The following is a 13805-nucleotide window of genomic DNA, read 5'->3' on the forward strand; positions in this document are numbered from 1 at the left end:
AACCCGCCTGCCAATGCAGGAGACATAAGAGATGTCCGTTCAATCCCTAAAGTCGAGAAGCTCTCCCAGAGAAGGGCATGACAGTCGACTCTGGTATTCTTGCCTAGAGAATCCCCATGGATAGAAAAGCCTGGTGGGCTACAGTCCATGGAGTCACAGAGAGTTGGACACAACTGAAGTGACTTAGCATGCATGCATGCTGTCTGTCTGGGCTGTCTGCCAGTCAGTCCCTGAGTTCTAGGGAGCACCTGGTTGGGCAGGGCCTGCCATGTGTGCAGAGGTGGTGGGTCCCAGGCTAATGGAGTTGAAGCTCAGGTCATTTAGGTCAGCTGCAGGTTAACAGGCTGCAGATCACGTGTCACAGTTGTCCTCAAGAAGAAGAGTGTGATCACAATTGTATCTCTCACTCTTACTTTCACATCCAAGTCGGGTCACTCCAGACTTTCTGGTGGGGTTAATTACATTGTTGCTCCAAGGCCTGAAATCCATTTAGGCCTCAATGATAGATATGCAACAAGAAATGAAGGTTTACTCTATAGCACAGGAAACTATAGTCAATATCTTGTAATAACCTATAATAGAAAATAATCTGAAAAATAATAACATGTATATGTATAACTGAACCACTTTGCTGTGTACCTGAAACACTGTAAGTCAACTATACTTCAATTATATATATATATATATATATATATATATAAAATTCACAAGTTTAAAGATTAAAAAAAATAATTTCCAGCTACGCTGATGGGAATAACAGTTATTTCATGAGGGCAGTTGGGAAAAAACCAATCGAGTGTTTTCTGGTTTGCCAATTTAGGGGAAAAGTGATTTTTTCCTCTAGAAATTTATTTTTTAAAGTGAGGTTTAAAAATACCGTTTTTTATTTCTGTTACTTCTCTTTCCTGAGTGGGTATCATTATTATGCTGGCAAGAGGCCAAAGTGTGGGTGAGGAGTGGCCATTGTAGCTGTCTTACCTAACTTTTTCCAAAGAGAGAGGCTCCTATTGTTTCCAAGCAAGCTGCCCCAAAAGGCTTCTCGGGAACACAAGGAAGGCCCCTCTCCATTGGAGAAAGCAGCTTTGTACACATTGCTGCCCACATACTCCAGGCACCAGGGTACCTGCCCTGCCTCCCAGGAGTGGCCACTCGAGCTAGGCAGACGAAAGCTGTTAGCAGGTCAATGGGCTGACTCACTCCCCTGCCCTAGGCTGGAGCTGGGGTGGGGAGTAGGGGTGTGGGGTGTGGATATGGAGCTTGTTGTTCTATTTATAAATTTTGGTGTATTTCATCTTTAGCTTGTCTGGGGCCTGCTTGCAGACTTCAGTCGCTTCTGGCTACACTCATGGCAGGACTGATGTGTGCACTGCCTCATGGACAAACTGGTATGTATGTAAATGAATTACCTCCTTTTTAAACTGCTCATTTCAGATTTGACTTAAAAAAAAGAAAAAAAAATGTAATCTTTTTTTCAAAAACATCTTTTTTCTAATAATAGATAATATTTATTGAGCATTTCCAATGCCAAATGCTTATATACATTATTTGAAATGGTCACTTTATTGATATTACTGCCCCATTTACAAATGTGGAGACTGTGGTAATTTCCTAAGGGCACTTGGCCAGTCTGCCGGCCCTGCCTTATTCCAGTTGTCCAATGGGAGCGTCACGCCACACACAAATGCCATTTTCATGATCCGCTCTGTAACCTCGTTTGAAATTTGAGACATGCTTGTCACCTTCTATAAGTGCAATATATTGGTGAGGTTAGCATGATCTCTTTTAGAGTACACATTTTTTTCCTATATCACACTTCAAATTATCTTATAATGAAAAGGTTTTCTTTATATATATGGGTGATTCCACATTAATGAGAATACAAAAGTTCAAGTAGACAAAAATAGATTAAATTTTAGGCTTATTCATTTTTAAAGGGGTTTGGCTTTCAAAAAGATTCTCTATGGATTTTCTTTAAATAGAATTCTTATAACAATCTTAAAATATTTTGAATGATTAAATTTCAATTCAACTCATCCACCCAAATTCTAACCTCTACACAAGTACCTGTTATACACTGTTAAGTTGAACCATATGAAATTGCCGATATTCACTCTTTTCTAATATACCAAAGTGGCAGTTTCGTAAGGTTCAATCTGATATCTGCTCTTATCAAACATTTATTTTTAGTTTCAAAGGCTAGAAGTGGACCAGTTTATCCTCAATTTAAATCGATTGTTTGAGATCAATAAGCCAGACAGTGGTTCTTTCCTGAAGCGTGTACTGTGGGTAATTTTATTTCTGGACTCGGCTTTTATTAAAGATAATCTCCTATTAATATAATTCAAGCAAGCTTCAGTTCAATATCTACTATGTGAAAAACACTTCTTTAGGCAGAACTCCTTGCCCCACACCTCAACAGTGTTCTACATGAGACACTTGGAATGTCCAGATTCTGGGAAAGGAGTGGGAGCATCTACATCGCCCTCTAGAGGATTCTCACACACACAATATCACTGGCTCTGTTGGCTGAATTCTCTTTATATTTTAATCATGTTAACGATATATGTTTCTGTCACTTCATATACCTATTATTTGGTGACAGATCAATTCAAACTGTCAGTTATGAATCTTCTCCCTTGAAAATGGTAATTCTATCATTCTTAAATGTGTTCGTAACAGTACAATCTGAGCACTATGAAATCAAACCTATTTATTGAACACCCAAAGTCTGAACAATTGCACATTTTAATTTGTGTACTTTGTGTATGAGGGAACATGACTTCCCCAAAGGAATAAGCAGGAGAAACTGATATAGTTAGGAACACAATGCCAAGGTTACTGCTGGACATAGCAGATCAGTGACATGGCTGGATGGCTACTGGCCAGGGCATATCCAGTTTCCTGTAATAAGAGGTGGATGAATACAGGCTAGGAATGCCATAGAGGGCTTAGGCTGAAGCCAAGAGAGGTCCACAGTGCCAGAGAAGTAAAGCATTGTAGCTACTATTTCATGTTTCTTCTGAAAACAATATAAATGGCTTATAAGACTAGGATGCTGGAATTAATATTTAATGTAAAAAGCCTTACTGAAAACAATTGTGTAGCTATCAGGTATAAATAATAATTTCCACCTCTGCTGGTAATTTTTTACTCATTTAGGTTGTCACACTACCGTAGCAGCAGTTTATAGGTGCACTTAACTCTAATGGCACATTGATTAAACTATGGTGGAATTACCCATTCAATATATCTTCCCATTCTGTACTATTATGAAGTTCTAAATATTTCAAATGCAGATAGACCTCTATTAGTCAACAGTTCAGCAGCTACCTGTCTTCTTTCCTCTTTTTTGAATCATTACGAAGGCTTATACATTTACTTTTCTGCATACTTGAACCAATAATCTTATGAAAAGGAATTAACACACATACAGACTAAGAATCTGGATTTATTTGAAATCTGATGAGAAAATGAGCCAATTAAAATGAGTATAAAAATATGGAGGAAAAGAACCCTTTGACTATGACACATCACTGACTCTGTGAACATTTCTTTTCTCGCTTGGTATGTCATATCTATGAAGGTTCATCCAGCACAGACAGAAATAAGCCTCTGCTTTCATTCGTAGGCAGGTAAAACTTCTAGAAGTTCAGAGAGGGAGTAATAGCTCTGTGTCAGTCTGAGTGCTTCCAGAAGCAGTCACCAAGACAAGAGCAGCTCTGTAAGTTCACTTATAGAAGACTCCCTGGGAAGATGCTATGAAAGGAGATGGGCTGGGAGCACGGGAAGGTGGGGGAGCCTGCCCCCATCCCCGAGCCAGGTCTGACACCTGTGAGGAAGGAGTAAGGACAGAAGATTGGGTGCTAAGTCACTTCAGTCATGTCTGACTCTTTGAAGCCCCATGGACTGTAGCCACCGCACCCCCCCCCCCCCAACAGGCTCCTCTGTCCTTGGGATTCTCTAGCAAGAATACTGGAATGGGTTTCCATTTCCTCCTCTAGGGGATCTTCCAGACCCAGGGATCGAACCCACGTCTTTTACATCTCCTGTATTGACAGGCATGTTCTTTATCACTAGAACCACCTGGAAAGCCTGAGGATTGGGTAGGAAATACTTGGGATCAATTCAAAGAAAGTCTCAACTCAAGCTGATGGGGTCCTGAACAAAGGTTGCCCTTTAGAGGAGCCCCAGGTCAGGCAGAATGGCCCACCTCTAGGAGCCCTGTTGTGCCAGGTCCTTGGAGGAGGGCAGCCCAGGGGAAGCATGGTCTTACCAGCTGCAGTGGATTCAAAAGAGTGGCCTCAAGAGGCTGGCTGGCCACTGTGTTCCCCGCAGGTACAGCTTCTTTTGAAAGGAGATCTGAGTGGTGTACTTCCATGCCCTCCACAAGTACTGTTTCTTTTTGGTGACTATGCAATTTAACACAGGGATCTTGTTTCTTTCAGACAAAACTAAAAAATCCCCTGGTTGGACACCTTCCTCAGCTTTCTTGGGATACATTCCTGGAGGACCAGCTGGGTGCCTGTGTTTTCCTGATGAGGTACAGGTTATACTTGCTGTCATGGTTCAGAAGGCTGAGCACTGAAGAACTGATGCTTTTCAAACTGTGGTCCTGAATAAAACTCTTGAGAGTCCCTTGGACTGCCAGGAGATCAAACGAGTCAATCCTAAAGGAAATCAACCCTGAATACTCGTTGGAAGGACCGATGCTGAAACTGAAGCTCCAAGTTTTTGGCCACCTGATGCAAACAGCTGACTCCTTGGAAAACACCTTGATGTTGGGAAAGTTTGAAGGCAAAAAGAGAAAGCGGGTGACAGAGGATAAGATGGTTGAATGGCATCACCAACTCAATTGACATGAATTTAAGCAAACTCTGGGAGATGGTGAAGGACGGGATCCTGGCATGCCGCAGTGCATGGGGTTGCAAAGAGTCAGACTTGAGTTGGCAACTGAGTAACAGCAAAACATGGTACAGAGGAAAAAGACAGTCAAGTTAAATAAAGCATCTGGAAGGATTTCCTGTCTCCAGAACTGTCCGAAGATCACTCTGACATTTGCCCAAGCATTTCCTTTATTAGGGGCTTCCCTGATAGCACAGCTGGTAAAGAATCCGCCTGTTCTTGAGCTTCTCTTGTGGCTCAGCTGGTAAAGAATCTGCATGCAATGCAGGAGACCTGGGATTGATCCCTGGGTTGGGAAGATCCCCTGGAGAAGGGAAAGGCTACCCATTCCAATATTCTACCTAGAGAATTCCATGGACTATACAGTCCATGGGATACAAAGAGTTGGACACAACTGAGTGACTTTCACTTTCCTTTATTGTAACTCCTTTGGATTGTGGTCCTACTGGGTCAAATCCAGGGTATAACCTACCTCCTTAAATAAATGACAATAGTTAACACTTATGCAGCATTTGCTATATGCCAGCTACTGCTCCAACCTTTACTTTCATGAACTCAGTTAATCCTCAAAATAAGTCTGTGAGGCCAATATTATCATTACCTCCAATTTTAGGGAGGAGGGAACTGAGGCACAGAGAGGTAATGGAAAGTAAGTAAGTGGGTACTGGATTCCCATCCAGGCAGGGGGACACCACCATATGTGTTTCTGATTGAGTGTCTGTGTCCTCCCCAAAGTCAGTGTGATGGTATTAGGAGGTACAGCCTTTGGAAGTACTTAGGTTTAGATGAGCTTATAATGGTGGAATTCTCCATTCAAGAATACTGGAGTGGGTAGCCATTCCCTTCTCCAGGGGATCTTCCTGACCCAGGGATCTAACCTGGGTCTCTACATTGCTTATAAATATGATATTCCACAGCCTGAGCTAAGACAGTGTTTCTACGCAGTATGCTAGGGAAAGAGGTGCGTAAGATCTCAAGTGGACAGGGTGGCAGACATGTGAGTGTAGTTGGCCACAAGCTGGAGACCAGTGACACGCTCACTGTACAAGCTGAGCCAGCTTGGTGGCAGGGAGGGAAAGGGCCCACCCTGGGGAACTTGGGGTACACAGCAGCATTGCCAGGCAACGCCCGGAATCTTAGGCCAGGAGGAACACCACTCTTCCTGGTACCTCCAGTGCTGGTTCCTAGTGTACTTTTGGCCACAATCCGAATTACTTCACGAGCTGTGTATGTTCCAGCTTTCTAGTGACAGATGTCAGAGACTATAAGCAACTGGGAAGATAGAAACTGACAGCAGTACTGAAGACAGTGACAGTTTGGATAGCAGCAGCAGCAGCAACAGAAGTGAATAGTAGCAAATAGCAACAGTCTCACGGTGGTGGGACTCATGATGCTTTGGTCGCATACAAAGAAGAACAGAGAAACCCACTGTGAATGGCAGGGCAGGTGTAAAGTTTGAATCAGGAAAGAAGAACGAATATACACATGAGCACAAGATTTTGTATATTATTTCAGTGAATTGATAGATAGCTTGAAATTGATCCACAGCCTCCAGCAGGATAAACTGTTTTAAAGACACTTAAGAGAGAACCTACTGAGCTCAAAACATATAATCTGTCTTTAAATAGCCCTGTGCTAAAGGGCAGAATATAACTAATTTTATAAGGAGTCCCAGGGGATTGTGGAAACCTACAACTACTGAGGCTCAGATTTTTTATCTTTTATGTTGGTGAAAGTAAAAGCGTGGGGCCACAGATACTGAGCAAATGATATAACTTCTGCAAAAGCAATTTATGCCCGATTCACCCATTATAGGAGAAGGCAATGGCACCCCACTCCAGTACTCTTGCCTGGAAAATCCCATGGGTGGAGGAGCCTGGTAGGCTGCAGTCCATGGGGTTGCAAAGAGTCAGACACGACCGAGCAACTTCACTTTCACTTTTCACTTTCATGCATTGGAGAAGGAAATGGCAACCCACTCCAGTGTTCTTGCCTGGAGAATCCCAGGGACCGGGGAGCCTGGTGGGCTGCCGACTATGGGGTCGCACAGGGTTGGACACGACTGAAGTGACTTAGCAGCAGCAGCAGCACCCATTATATTGATAAATTCTTGAGGAGAGAAATATGCACGTAGATAGAGGGGAGGCAGTGAGGTAATAGCTCACAGCTCTCCATCTTCCCTACTGATGTTTAGTGATAGTGGGTTAGACCACACACAGCTTCCAAGCCACTTCAAACTGCAATGGGAAATACAGTGACGGCAGCCCCTTTAGTCTTTTTTTTTTTTTTTATAAAAAAGCTTTAGTCTTTAAAAATGCCTTTAATACAATTCCACCTTATAGACTATTTTTAAAAAGTGGAGTTACCAGAGGATTGAGGGAGCCTTGTCACGAACGGAGAACCAGTTTAGAAACAGGAAACAAGGTGGAAATGAATGGGTACCTCTCTGCACGGAGACATGTTAACAACCACGACCCTGCCAAGATGCTGCTTGGATCATTTTATAAATGATCTGGACGAGGGCACAGAAAAATGTCTGGATTTGCTGATGATCCTGACTTTTGGTGCATAAGGATAGATTTCAGAAGATATTTTAAGCTCATGTCAAATAGACAAAAACATTGGTACATGTGATTGTGAGAAACTGCAAGTAATAAATGCACTTGGGGGGGGGGAAGTATCACAGATTTCCAGGCATATGAGAGCTGAGAGATCAGTTACAACCCGCAAGAGTTTCCCGGGATTAGATGATAGAATCCACTCATAGGAAAACTATCTCAGGGTCAGCCAGTCCAACCTGTCATCTGAAGTCGTCCCTGGCCTTCCGTAGCATCCTGACCACATGAACTCTGACTCCTTGCTCTCACAGTGAGGAACTCCTCATGCTCAGAGAAAACTCTGTCTTCATTCGGACAATTCAGAAAGAAAGTTCTCCTTCGTGTTGAGGCAACACCAGCCACTTCCTTAGGCAACTCAGTGTTCCAGGATATCAGAGCACGGTTCTGATTCCTCTCCCACATAAACGTCACACAAATTTGAAGAACTGTGTCCTCAGTTTTGTTTTGTTTTTTCAAATCAAGTTAAGCATCTGATAGGTCCTCATTGCTTGGCTCAGAACAAGTCTAAGTGTCCTAACTATTGAAACTGCTTCCCACTGGTGACACAGTTTACTATGCTCCTGTCCCATGTGCCCAGGACTGAATTCAGTATTTCAGGCAGGAAGTGACAAGTGCTCTATGAAAGGGACCTTGTTCCGGGGAAACCCTCCTCACCTCCGCCCGCATTTTTTAAATCATAGCTTTGCGTGTGTGCGTGCATGGTAAGTCACTTTAGTCATGTCCCACTCTTTGTGACCCTATGGACTGTAGCCCCCAGGCTCCTCTGTTCATGGGATTCTCCAGGCAAGAATACTGAAGTGGAATGCCATGTATTCCTCCAGGGGATCCTCCCGATCCAAGAATCAAACCTGAGTCTCTTACGTCGGCAAAAGGGTTTTGTTTTTGTTTTTTTGTGTTTTTTTACTACTAGCGCCACCTGGGAAGCCCAGTAACACCTTTATTAAGGTATAATTTATATATCACAAGATTTATGCTTTTAAAGTGTAAAGTTCAGTATTTTTTTTGTGGTTTTTATTATGTCTACAGAGTTATGCAGTCGTTATTGTTCAGTCGCTAAGTCATATCTGACTCTTTGCGATCCCATGAACTGCAGCATGCTAGGCTTCCCTGTCCTTCACTATCCCCGAGTTTGGTCAAACTCATGTCCATTGAGTCAGTGATGCCATTCAACCATCTCATCCTCTGTTGCCCCCTTCTCCTCCTGCCTTCAACCTTTCCCATGTCAGAGTCTTTTCCAATGAATCAGTTCTTCGCATCAGGTGGCCAAAGTGTTGGAGCTTCAGCTTCAGCATCAGTCCTTCCAATGAATATTCAGGGTTGATTTCCTTTAGGATTGACTCCTTGATCTCCTTGCAGTCCAAGGGACTCTTTTAAGAGTCTTCTCCCACTTCCAGAACATTTGCATCATCCCCCAAAGAAACCTCATACCTATTAGCAGTCTCTGCTTATCTTCCACCTTCTGGCAACCACTAATCTGTTTCCTGTATATACTTGTCTCTTCTGGACATTTCACATAAATTGGCTGATGGGTGTGAAATCACTTTGATTTGCCCTACCCTAGTGACTAATGCGGAGAAGGCAATGGCACCCCACTCCAGTACTCTTGCCTGGAAAATCCCATGGATGGAGGAGCCTGGTAGGCTACAGTCCATGGGGTCGCTAAGAGTCGGACACGACTGAGCGACTTCACTTTCACTTTTCACCTTTATGCATTGGAGAAGGAAATGGCAACCCACTCCAGTGTTCTTGCCTGGAGAAACCCAGGGATGGGGGAGCCTGGTGGGCTGCCGTCTATGGGGTCACACAGAGTCGGACACGACTGAAGCGACTTAGCAGCAGCAGCAGCAGTGACTAACGATGCTGAACAAGATGTGACATTTTGTGACTGGCTTCTTTCACTTAGTGTTTTACTTTTACACTCATATTTTCAAGCTTCATCCATGTTGTAACCTGTATCAGTACTTCATTGCTTTCTATTGGTGAATAATATTCCATTGTATGGATACAATCAATCAATCACATTTTCTTTATCCATTCATCAGTTGATGGACTTTTGTGTTCTTTTTAACTTGGGGATACAATGAATAATGTTTTCATGAATATAAAAATAAAAAACATGCAAGTGTTTGTGCATGTGTTTTAATTCTCTTTGGTGTATACTTAGTGGAATTGCCGGGTCATATGGTAATTCCATGGTTAACCTTCTGCAGAGCTGACAAAATGTTTTCCACAGTGGCTGCACCATTTTGTAATTCTACCAGTAACATATGAAGGTTCCAATTCCTCCATATCCTTTCCAACACTTGTTGTTATCTATCTCTTTGATAACAACCATCATAGCGGGCACAAAATCACTTTGATTTGCCTTGCCCTAGTGACTACTGGAGAAGGAAATGGCAACCCACTCCAGTGTTCTTGCCTGGAGAATCCCAGGGACAGGGGAGCCTGGTGGGCTGCTGTCTATGGGGTTGCACAGAGTCGGACACGACTGAAGTGACTTAGCAGCAGCAGTGACTACTGATGTCGAATATCTTTACATGTGCTCATTTTCCATTTGCATATCTTTCTTAAAAAGTGTCTATTTAAGTTTTTTTTTTTAATTGAGTTGTCTTTTTATAATTGAGTTGTTAGAGCTTTTCTAAATTCTGGATATTAGACTAATATCAGGTATATGATTTGAAAATATTTTCTCCCATTCTGTGGACTTAGTGTTTAACTTTGATGAAGGCCAAAACTAAGATCACAGCATCTGGTCCCATCACTTCATGGGAAGTAGATGGGGAAACAGTGTCAGACTATTTTTTGGGGCTCCAAAATCACTGCAGATGGTGACTGCAGCCATGAAATTAAAAGACACTTACTCCTTGGAAGGGAAGTTATGAGCAACCTAGATAGCATATTCAAAAGCAGAGACATTACTTTGCCAACAAAGATCCGTCTAGTCAAGGCTATGGTTTTTCCAGTGGTTATGTATGGATGTGAGAGTTGGACTGTGAAGAAAGCTGAGTGCCGAAAAATTGATGCTTTTGAACTGTGTTGGAGAAGACTCTTGACAGTCCCTTGGACTGCAAGGAGATCCAACCAGTCCATCCTAAAGGAGATCAGTCCTGGGTGTTCTTTGGAAGGAATGATGCTAAAGCTGAAACTCCAATACTTTGGCCACCTCATGCGAAGAGTTGACTCATTGAGAAAAGACTCTGATGCTGGGAGGGATTGGTAGCAGGAGGAGAAGGGGATGAGAGAGGATGAGATGGCTGGATGGCATCACTGAGTCGATGGACGTGAGTCTGAGTGAACTCTGGGAGTTGGTGAGGGACAGGGAGGCCTGGCGTGCTGCGATTCATGGGGTGGCAAAGAGTCGGACACGACTGAGCGACTGAACTGAACTGAACTAAATGTATCTAATTTTCTTTTGTCACTTGGGTTTTTGTTGTCATACTTAAGAAACCATTGCCTAACTCAAGGTTATGGACTTTACCTCTGTGTTTTCTTCTAAGTTTCTTAAGTTTTACCTCTTACATTTGATTTTAGCCATTCTGAGTTTAAATTTTTTAAAATGATTGAGGTATAGCTCTAACTTCATTTTTATACAAGTAGACACTTTGTCTTAGGATGATTTGTGGAAAACACAATCCTTGAATTATCTTGGCCCCCTTGTGGCAAAATAATTGACCATAATGGGGGACTCATTTCTAGTAGTGATATTGGTCATTTTCTCTTCATACTGTTGACTCATACTGAGTTTATTGTCCACAAACTCCTGTAAGTGTTTCACAGGTATTGCTCTTAAGCCAAGCTTCCCCCAGCCTTCTCTTGTGCAGATGGAAATGGGGGCCCTGATGAGAGACTTCATCTTCATCGCTCTTAAATGTCACCTTGTCAGTTCAGCTGGTCATTCCACAAAGCTGAGAGCTTTGGGATATGGAGTCTGATGTCCCTCCCAGGTTTATGTCTTCTATATCATCAGTCATTCAGCTCAGCATGGGATATTTAATAAAGTTCTTATCAGGCTACTGGTCTATGTTGGTGAAGAAGACAAGAACCCACTCATGGAAGAGGCACAGAGAAGGCAGATAATACAGAAGTAAGCTAACAAACAAGATAATTTCAAACAGTGGGCTTCTTCAGTCATGGATCATTCAGGAAGGATGCATGCATGCGTGCTCAGTTGTGTCCAACTCCAGGCTCCTCTCTCCATGGGGTTCTCCAAGCAAGAATCCTGGAGTGGGTTGCCATTTCCTACTTCAGGGGATCTTCCTGACCCAGGCATCAAATCTGTGTCTCCTGCATTGGCAGGTGGATTCTTAACCAATTTCACCACCTGGGAAGCCTGGATCATTTAGGGAAATCTCTTTAATTTACAACTGCTTTGAGTTACAATTATGTTTCCACTATCATCTTAGAAGCCAGTTATATCTAAATGTCATTGCTCAAGGTTCATTTCAGAGAGTAGCACACTTTGAAGGGCCTTCCTTGTACCTGATGCAGACATGAAGGAGAACACGCCCTCTCTGGTGCCACTCAGAGGGGCACATGGTAGGGATGGCTGGGCCACGAGCCTCACACAGCAGAATCCTGCTGCAGATTCTAGAAGAATACACTGCAATCCTAAAATGACTCCTGCAACTTGTTATTATTAGAAAGGGCCTGATAACTCTGCTGCCACTTTTTCCTGGATAAATAGCTCCTTTCTGGGGTTTTGGTCCAAATTGTTTCACTGGCAGCCACAACAGCACATGCATGCATGTTCTTCCTCTCTGTCAAAAAAGTCACTTTGTGGGAAGTCTGTGGAATCAATAGAGAAGGATGTTGGACTTCGGAGTCCTACTGCAGCTGATGCAAGTGAGAGGCACCAGGGGGAAGACCTGTTCCTAAACCTCTATCCCCTCTGAGATGAAGGTCTATCAACCCTGAAGGAAAGCAACTTTGTTGCTAGAGCTGAAAACAATGCCTGAAGCATCCAGCAAATCAGGGTTGAACAAAGGTGGGAATCAAGGAACGTTTCTGTACAGTTCAAAAGTTTGGCCTCTTCTGTAGCTTCTTGTTCAGGGATATCTTTAAAAATTAATTTTTATTGGAGTGTAGTTGATTTACAATGTTGTACTGTCTGTACAGTAAGGTGAATCAGTTATGCATACATTTACATATATATAAAATCTATCTGTCTATCTATATATAAAGAATCTAAAAAAGTGGAGATATATATGTATATACATATAGGTTGTGCTAGTGGTAAAGAACCCACCTGCCAATGCAGGAGACATAAAAGACATGGGTTCCATCCCTGATTTGGGAAGATCCCTTGGAGGAGGGCATGGTAACCCACTCCATTATTCCTGCCTGGAGAATCCCATGGACAGAGGAGCCTGCTGGGCTACAGCCTAGGGTTGAAAAGAGTGGGACGTGATTGAAGCGACTTAGCATGCAAGCATATATTTCCCATATAGGTCATTACAGAGTATTGAGTAGAGTTCCCTGTGCTATAAAGTAGGTTTTTTTAAAAACTTTATTTCGTATTGGGGTATAGCCAGTTAGAACTTCCCTGGTGGCTCAGACGGTAAAGCGTCTGTCTACAATGCGGGAGACGCAGGTTCGAGCCCTGGGTTGGGAAGATCCCTGGAGAAGGAAATGGCAATCCACTACAGTACTATTGCCTGGAAAATCCCATGGACAGAGGAACCTGGTAGGCTACAGTTTATGGGGTCGCAAAGAGTCGGACACAACTGAATGACTTTCCATAGCCAGTTAACAAAGTTTTTACAGTTTCGGGTGAATAGTGAAGGGATTCCGCTATACATATACATAAATCCATTCTCCCCCCAAACTCTCCTCTGCTGCTGCTGCTAAGCTGCTGCTAAGTCGCTTCAGTCGTGTCCGACTCCGTGCGACCCCATAGACGGCAGCCCACGAGGCTCCACTGTCCCTGGGATTCTCCAGGCAAGAACACTGGAGTGGGTTGCCATTGCCTTCTCCAATGCAGGAAAGTGAAAAGTGAAAGTGAAGTCGCTGAGTCTTGTCCGACTCTTAGCAACCCCATGGACTGCGGCCAACCAGGCTCCTCTGTCCATGGGATTTTCCAGGCAAGAGTACTGGAGTGGGGTGCCATTGCCTTCTCCGAAACTCTCCTCGGTAGGTTCTTATTAATTATCTATTATATATATATAATGGTGTGTGTATGTCAATCCCAATCTCCCAGTTTATCCTTCCCTCACCCTTTCCCCCTTGGTTTCTATATCTGTGACTCTATTTCTACTTTGTAAATAAGTTCATTTGCATCATTTTTTA

General features: G+C 43.1%; 1 protein-coding gene and 1 long non-coding RNA gene across 3 annotated transcripts in view; one reads left to right on the plus strand and one right to left on the minus strand.

Annotated features, from left to right (window-relative positions):
* Positions 1-13805, minus strand: part of ZNF704 (zinc finger protein 704) — a 262185-nt gene that overhangs the window by 71514 nt on the left and 176866 nt on the right. The gene's annotated exons all lie outside the window — the stretch shown is intronic.
* On the plus strand, positions 1203-7572 carry LOC133260576 (uncharacterized). The gene is made up of 2 exons (XR_009740870.1): positions 1203-1385; positions 4446-7572. It is a non-coding gene; the product is annotated as an uncharacterized LOC133260576 (long non-coding RNA).

Source organism: Bos javanicus, chromosome 14, assembly GCF_032452875.1.
Source record: "Bos javanicus breed banteng chromosome 14, ARS-OSU_banteng_1.0, whole genome shotgun sequence".
NCBI classification, from domain to species: Eukaryota; Metazoa; Chordata; class Mammalia; order Artiodactyla; family Bovidae; genus Bos; species Bos javanicus.